This window comes from Perna viridis, chromosome 8 (genome assembly GCF_037379345.1).
Source record: "Perna viridis isolate PV_CMFRI_1.1 ecotype Kerala chromosome 8, ASM3737934v1, whole genome shotgun sequence".
NCBI lineage: Eukaryota > Metazoa > Mollusca > Bivalvia > Mytilida > Mytilidae > Perna > Perna viridis.
In genome coordinates, this window is record NC_142452.1 from 40,649,437 (window position 1) to 40,657,991 (window position 8,555).

Sequence of the window (8,555 nt, forward strand, 5' to 3'; positions counted from 1 at the left end):
CTGTTCTGATCTCGATCCCTTTTTACGTAACATTACTCCTGTCAAGTGTACCAGTACCTTGCAAGCTAGTACAGCTATAGGATAATACGAACATGTTTATTTTTTTATTGGTTTTTTAAAAAAATATTTGAGAACCCATAAAAGTTTCGTGCTGAAGATTCCTCTTGTTCTAAATCTTTTTTGCTAAAATTAAATATTGTACCTGACCTATAAAACAGGAGGCTCTCAGAAGCCTGAATCGCTCACCTGGTTGAATTTTGCCTTTCAATGGCAATAAATTTAACAAGAAGTTGTCCAACAATTATGACTCATAAGTCTTTGGTAGGACGTACCATTAGGATCATTTCAACAATTGAAAGTTTCTTTTAATCTATCATAGTTTTCAAGATCTTGACTGAAAACTGTAAAAAAAAATTCTCCTTTCAAGGGCAATAACTCTTACAAGGAGTCGTCTGACAACTTTTATAGTCCTAATAAAAAGGGTCATTTCAGCTATTAAAAGAATTTGGCTAAACCTAATGGTTTCGGAGATATATGCGAAACACTACCGTCTGACTCCTATGTTCTGTTTTTAGTAACAGTGGCCATGTTTTAAGACGGATAAAAAATCCCTACATCAGTTCTATGCAGGATACACAAACAAACATCCATAACAAGTTTGTTTCCAATTGATGAAATAATGTCAGAGGAGGAGACTTTTGAAAGAAATAACATGAAAAATAGCAAAAATAGTTGAAAAAGGGCAATGACTCCAACATGGCTAAACAGATTAAAACCAAAAATTGACCACAGATAGATCTCATCATGATGACCACGTTAAACCCATGACAGAATTTAGCTTAATCTAACGGTTTTGGAGATACAAATGTATGTGCAAAAAAACTACTGTCTGACCCCTATGTTCTCTTTTTAGTAACAGCGGCCATTTTTTTAACGGATTGAAAATCCCCTTATCAGTTCTATGCAGGATACCCCTAGCAACATTCATACCAAGTTTGGTTCTCATTGGTCAAGAAGTTTCAGAGGAGGAGACTTTAGTATTATTGTTAATCACGATGACAAAGGATGCCAAATGATGGCAATAGCTCACATGGCCTTTGGCCATGTGAGGTAAAAAGTACTGTTCGTACCAGAAAAAATCCCTTCAACACTCCTAGGGCTGCCCATTATAAATTGTGTATTGTGTCCAATATTCATGTAAATTGTTTCATTTCCAAAATCGTAAGACAAAAGAAATGCAATTACATTTCAATTATCGAAGCCATACACCTGCGTCGACACCTGTGTCACCAGGCACCGAACCATGTAAAGATAAAAGAAGCCACCCATGTATACATTTTCAATGCACCCAAATGGAGATTGAGAACCAATGACATAGCACTTCCATATATGGTAAGTGGGTGTTACTTCCGGTTTTCATTTATGCATATTAATTAGGTCGTCTTGATAAATTTTATGAAGTTTATCCCTTTATTTATAAATCAAAATTATGAAATACTTTCTTCATTGACAAAAGACAGTTTATTTCTCTAAATCTCACAATGCTTTTATCTACATGTATTGTTATGTCCCTTGTTAAATGACAATTTCTTTTGAATTCACCATTAATAACCTGCAGTGTCCTTCCTAACTAGATGGAACAGCTTCTACCATATATGACTTTAAGTAAGATTTTGGGGATACATTTTAACTGCTGAGAAGGGTTCTGACTTATAGACAAGACCTATCTTATGAACTAAAATGTTCATCTTCTACGTTTTACAGCTAAAATGTAATGCATTAAAATTATATTTACTGTTTACCGTCTTTATTTTGCTAAATACAGGCCTTCTATGATTTTATTTGTATTTCCCACTCATCCATTTTACATGTGTCCGCTTACATAGCAAAACAAGGTGTAATGGAAACATGACCCAATAATGTACCATAATTTGACAAAAGTAATCAATATTTGAGTTGGTTATGACAATTATATGTTTTTAATTTCTTTTTCCTTCAGATAAAACCTCTTAACTTACTGAAATGTCTTCAATAATGATTTGTTAGAATATCATGAACTTCCTGTTTTATTCATTTTTGTTCCCTATATAAATGATTTTAATTTGGGTTATTAGTTGTACCAAAATTAGAATGAATGAAAAAATGGCTGTAGTAAAACAATTCACATGGCTTGTCAAGAATTTAATTACTTACTACTGTAAAAACAACTCTGGCTTGTAATTATTAAGGTCTTTCCCATTTCAAAAGTCAAGGTCATTTGTTTTAATGGTCAAAAACTGGGTCAAAAATGGTTTTTTGCCATTTTTGCCAATATGGTTCAAGATAGATTCACATCCAATGATATGCCACAATGCATACTTCCGGTCAAATTTGACGGTTTTCAGAAGTCGGTGAAAATACACCGATTCGCTATATTTTCAAAAATAGCATTTTTTTTTGTTGTATTGACTCCAGGATACCATATTTTCCTTGGAATAACCAATATAAGCCCTTTTCGACAAATTTCATTAAGGTCTTTCCCATTTCAATGGGAAGACCTTTTTGTATTTCTTCTGATTATTATTATTATTCTTTTTTTTCCGCCAGTCATTTTGCCAAAGTTTTGGCTGAACGTATCACGACACGATTTTGACAATCTTTGGAATTCACCCTGTGAGACGTGATGATTTGTCGGTCCAGAGTTATCTGCCCCGTGGCGGAAAAATTAAATTTTCTAAAATTTCTTAAACCGTTTTAGATACACAGATACACACAAACCGAAAGCTCCATATTTTTTAGAAACCCGGGGCAGTACTATTTGACAAAGTTTCGAAAAGATTTGAGGTTCCCTGGTTACGCGATTTCGCGACCTAAAATGAAATTGTTCGGTTGGTCACTAAACTTTTAAACCGTAAGTCGTATAGATTTGGGACCTTCACTGTTGATCTTAAATGATTTGCAGTATGTTTTTGTATTTCTTGGTTCTTAGTCAAACTTTGACAAGATATTTTACCTCATTTGTATGTTCATTTCTGAATCTCTATTAGGCACTTTTTTGCTGTAGTTTTTTTGTTCAAGTCTTTATAGTATGAGTTATAACTACTGGTAACGCGGTATTTACTGTCTAAATATGTATCTATATAGGAAAACTCTCCACCGACATTTAGAACTATATTCGTTTACAACGAATTCCATTAGTGGTGTCTTTGCCGGTTTTCGTTATTGAAAATCACATCTCTCTTTGAAAATTGGTGCACACTTTGAAAACAGTACTTACCGTAATTAATGCATTTTTTTTTTAAAACTAATCTAAAAAATGCATATGGATAAAGACAATAAGTAAATAATGTTAATACATGCGTAATGTTCGTTTCTTAAAACTGTCTTTAAAAGTATACTTCCAATACATTTTTTTTTTAAAAAGTGGCCTTAGACATATCATGGGCACCTAAATCGGGAGTGTCCAGCTTTTTATCAGTAAAAACCACTATTTACGATCATTAAATGCAAAACAATCCCATGTATGGCCTAACATTTAAACAACAGCATAGCGAGAATATCACGATAAATAAACATGTATTAATAATTTTCAATTGTCATTTAAATAGGAAATTCAAAGTACTCATGTACTGAATCAATTTACATTTACTCTTTAAGTTGCCTTAAAATAGCAAGAACAGAGACCGACTTCTTGGTTATCAAAATATTTAAACAGTTATTGTACAGTAATTTTGTAAAATCACTTTCTTCCGACATTGTTGTTCCAACTTACACAATGGAGGCACAATATTCACACTTTTACAAAATACTCATACTTTTGTAGAGACTTAAAAGTACGAAATAAGAGTTTACAATCTGAGTTTAATTTTGACCACATTTGTTCAATACACACTCAAATAATACCTTTACAAAGCATAATTCTAGATTAAGTGTGTTTTAGTACTTCGTAGAGGGGTGGCCATTTGACCTGGAAGTGGCGATTGAGACCTTTTGCTTTGCAATGCTTTATAATTATCTCCCTTTGAATTTATCTATTTTCATGAAAATCACAAGTTCATTTTGTTCTCAACTGATTGTATTGATGGAATTAACAGGAAAAAATAGCTTATTACAACACAGTTACTGCAGAATTCATCGTTCTTATAAGAATCAGAGCTGTTTTGCAAATTTAATAATTGTCAAAAACCTCGCCTTTTAAAACATATACAAGAAATAAATATTGTCGATCGAGCCGTTTCGACAGGCAAGAACACAATAAGCCATTAGCCGTGAAACAAAGATCATTTCTCATGAACATGATAGTTGTCAAGAGAATGGGTGGGAAAGACCTTTCAATTGTTGTGTAACAATTGACCATTTAATTTATTTCAACATTTATTGAAGTTAGCAAAACAAACAGGTATACTCATTGTAACTCAGGAATATTAGCAATGCAACTGCCAAGTATCAGCCTGACTTATAAGCGGGACAAGACTAAGTTCCAGAAATTTGAGACTGAAAGGGGGTCCAATTTTTGGAGGGGTCAACTTATACTTGAGTATATAAGGGCAAATTTTTATTACACATATTCTGAAATGTGTTGATTTTCTCTCAATACCAAGCCACGTGCTGGCATGTTGGATAATTGAAATTTATATCCTTTCTGCCAGTACACATGTATGAAACTATGATTTGATTCAACGTCGGTTTTTTCATAATACCCATATGAAGAAGGCTTTATCTCTGCAAGGATTTTTTCAGATGTGGACTGACATCTGCACTTTGAATGGATTAATCATCATATGAGTTTGTCTGATTTCCAAAGGTGAGTGACTCAGGTCTTATTGCCTGGCTCATCAACATCAACCTTACCACCTTTTCTGTTGTCCTAAGTCAAAAACCATCAGTCATCAAAGTCAGACATTGTCAAGTTTAAATTCTGAAAGTGTCAGTACTTTGTAGATCTTTGGAAGTCAGCGTTCATGACGTAATTAATAAAATTGTGTAATCATGTTTATGTACTTGACTTTTTATGAGCAACTCGGCGGGTGTTTCTAGAAAAAGCAGAGGACGCTTACCCTACAGGTGCACCTGGTCCATGATTCCAGTTTATATTTGCTTTTGTTACTTTGTATGTATGATTTTAGTTACTTTATGTTCTTTGTTGTGCATGTCTGTTTTCCATGTCTGGTCTTTGTCCCTAGATTACATTCTTTTGATTGCCGCTATAACCTTGGTTCCCTTGATTACTCTATTATACATTTAAATAGTCATAAGTGCATTTCACTACACCTTAATGCATTGATAGCAAGGAAAGAAAGAGATTTAAAGATACAAGTTCCTTTTCATTTAAAAAGGATATATATATATCTGCTTGGCAACGAGCTGGTGATGGACACATATGTCTGCTTGTCAGTAAGAGGATTATTAAGTTAGAAGGCGACTAATTTCATTAATTTTCTCAGGGGCAATTACTGAAAACTAATAAGTAATTATTGATTTTTACAGGAAAATTTTGAAATTTTTATTATATTTTAGTGTTTTGTGAACACACCCTACCTCAGTATTTCCATTATAACTTTGTCATAATCAGTTTGTTAATTCTATAAGCCAGCTCATAGAAATTTGTCTAAAATTCATTATACTGACACCTGAGAAACTTTTGTCTAAGCAAAACACTTTATCGGGATACATACTGTATGATTAAAGCGTCAGAAATAGTAAAAATGTAGGCTAGATAATAGTTTAAAAGACATCTAGAAAAGCTACTTCAAGTTGGATCTTGATAAAACCCTGCAATTTACACTGAACCGGGAACAGTTCTGTGGGATATCAGTAGTATTTTAAGTAGCATGAATAATATAATAAGTAGGAAGTAAACTGATGAAATTTTTGTAAGAGTTCACCCATTTTTAAAAATAGAGTAGCAGTCAAAAGATGAACAAGTAACCTTCCATTTTTGCTGGTTGATGGCTTCTATTGACATTCCTGGTTCTTCCAATCATTTTACAAATATTTGGAATTTCCTTTGCCGTCTCCCACTTATTACTGATGAAAAATTCCTAACAAAAGGTGGCAAAATGATAAAAGGCACAAATTTCAAATTTGTTCAAAAGGGAACCAGATACTTTTGCTTCAGACTTCGCTTGCACTTAAGCCAAAGTCATTGCCTTCCTAATATAATTAACTTCTGTAACTAAAATCCTGAATAATTTCTATCTCCCCAGTATGCTTAAGTCAAATATAAATCTCATGTTTTAAGTTGACCCAGTATTTAGACCGGGAGCCATATTTACTTTTGTACATTATATAGACTTTGTTAGGAGTGACCAGTCCCGGTATCTAGTATTAGCTGTAACATCAAATCCCCGAAGGCCTATCAGGCTGATGCATCATAAATTGAAAGTCACACCAACCTGTTTAATTTAAACCAACGAAACAAAAAGACACGTTCGTCACATTCGTTTCTATAACAAGTCTACTGTACAGTGCACATAAATCAACATGCTTAGCTTAAATGGTAAATGACGAAAAACCCAGTCATGCTGGGGAGTTATTAGCAACCGCTTTAGGTCATATGGATAAGTGCAGATTCCCGTCCGTTCTATGAATGTCGACATTGACACCGACTTTCAGCTTTCCCATTTCATCCATGACTGTTACCAGTTGAACAAATATCTGACAAATTTATCAGTTTTTCATTTAAATGTTTGTTTGTTTGTTGGGGTTTAACGTCCGAGCAGCAATATTTCAGCTATATTCAGACGATGAACATGAAATTGATGATAAAATGAACATGATATGATGATGAAATGAAAAAGGGATGGGACACAAGGACAATGGGGTCGACAAATTTTTATTACCACTGGAAATAGGGAGAGGTGGGTAGGGTCGGGCAATTGAGCCTCCTGTGGTTCCTACTCCGGGAGAACACCACAGTAGGGTTCTTTAACGTGCGAGGAACGTGGCATCTTTCCCAACACGGTGCACCATTATGGTTTGCGGTCAGGTTTTCCGTGTTATAGCCTGGCAACCCCAGCATGTAACACGCCAGGGGTACCCCATTCCACGGCCTGGGGCACACATCCCAGTTGCTGAGGGCAGAGCGCCCTAGCCCCCGGCTAGGGTTCTGAACACTATTTAGTCGCCTTTTACGACAAGCTTAGAGCTGCTGCAGGCCTATTCTTTGAACACCCGGACCTGCACGGGGTTTTTCATTTAAATAAAGTAGTTTTAAAGTCACCCGTTAAAAAATTTGAAAGGCATGTACGCATGCGTACAATACTCACTAAGTTTACTTCCTGAAATCGCTTGGCTTTTCGGACCAAAAGTAACACGTATCATTTTAACACGGTTATTTTATGAGGGTATCACCCCCTTTTTGACTTGGGATTTTGGTCATTTTTAGAGTGTACTTTAAACTTAGGCACACAAGTCCATTTACTTAACATTTCAAAACGGTCCTACTACTCAAAGAGTGGTAGATAGCACGTAATTTTGAATTATTTGAGTAAATAAATGTTTCTTAGTATCTATATAGTGTTTATTTTTCTATGTGACCATTGAAAATAATATATCAACTACTATTCTGGATATTTATTCATAAATCGGCATCTAGACATTGTCGCGCGATCAGTTCGCAAAGTCTGGTGAAGGAGTTAAATAGTTATTTACATGTATTTGCATTTAAATAAACAAAAACAATGATGTATGGTATATGTTATATTTACAGCATAGTATTCCGAGTTAGACAAATAAACTTTCGAACGCGCAGCGTGAGAAGTTTATTTGGCTAACGAGGAAGGCGTTGCTATAAATGATTTGTAACCTGAATGACACGCCCATGACAGTCCGTGCAGAAAAAAATAACGTTTGGTGGGAAAATCTAATAACCCGCACAGTAGGCAGTATGGCAGACGCATTCTCTCTACCAGATTGGCTTGACATTGAAAATGTAGAAAGCGATGATTTGGTTCTGTCTCAGGTGTGTATTTTTTAATTGAATTAGACTGATTTACGCTAATTGTCTTTTTGAAGGCTTTTAAACACAACTATTCGGGGCATGGACCCCCTTTTTTGGCCCAAATGTAAAAAAAATCTATTTATTTTTCCATATTTACAATTTTCTACAATAAGTAGGCATATAACAAGTCTCAAAACTCCATAACCAGTCGATTACAATACCTTTTCTACTATCCACACGATCCGCAAGTGAAAAGATTTTATTGTTTTACCTTGGGACCTAAAAAGGGGGTGGGGTCCATACCCAAAATACCTGTGCTTTTGATCGGAAATCGGTAAATTTTTTCTCCGATGTGATGTCATTTATATGCCCTATATTGGCCCTTAATTTTTGGAAATATAGATGTTTCATTTTTTTAAAACGATTGTTTACTGTTTTGCAGGTTCTTCAAGATGTCGAGGAAGATATATCATTAGCAGATGCGTCGGCAACAATAGAGGAGAATATTAGATTGTCGCAAATTCATCAAAATATTGAACCATTTTATGACATGAGTGTTTCGCAAGCTGTGGATTACATGAAACCTAATAAAATTGACATTTGTATGTGCGCTTTTTTGTAGGCGTAATCTTTT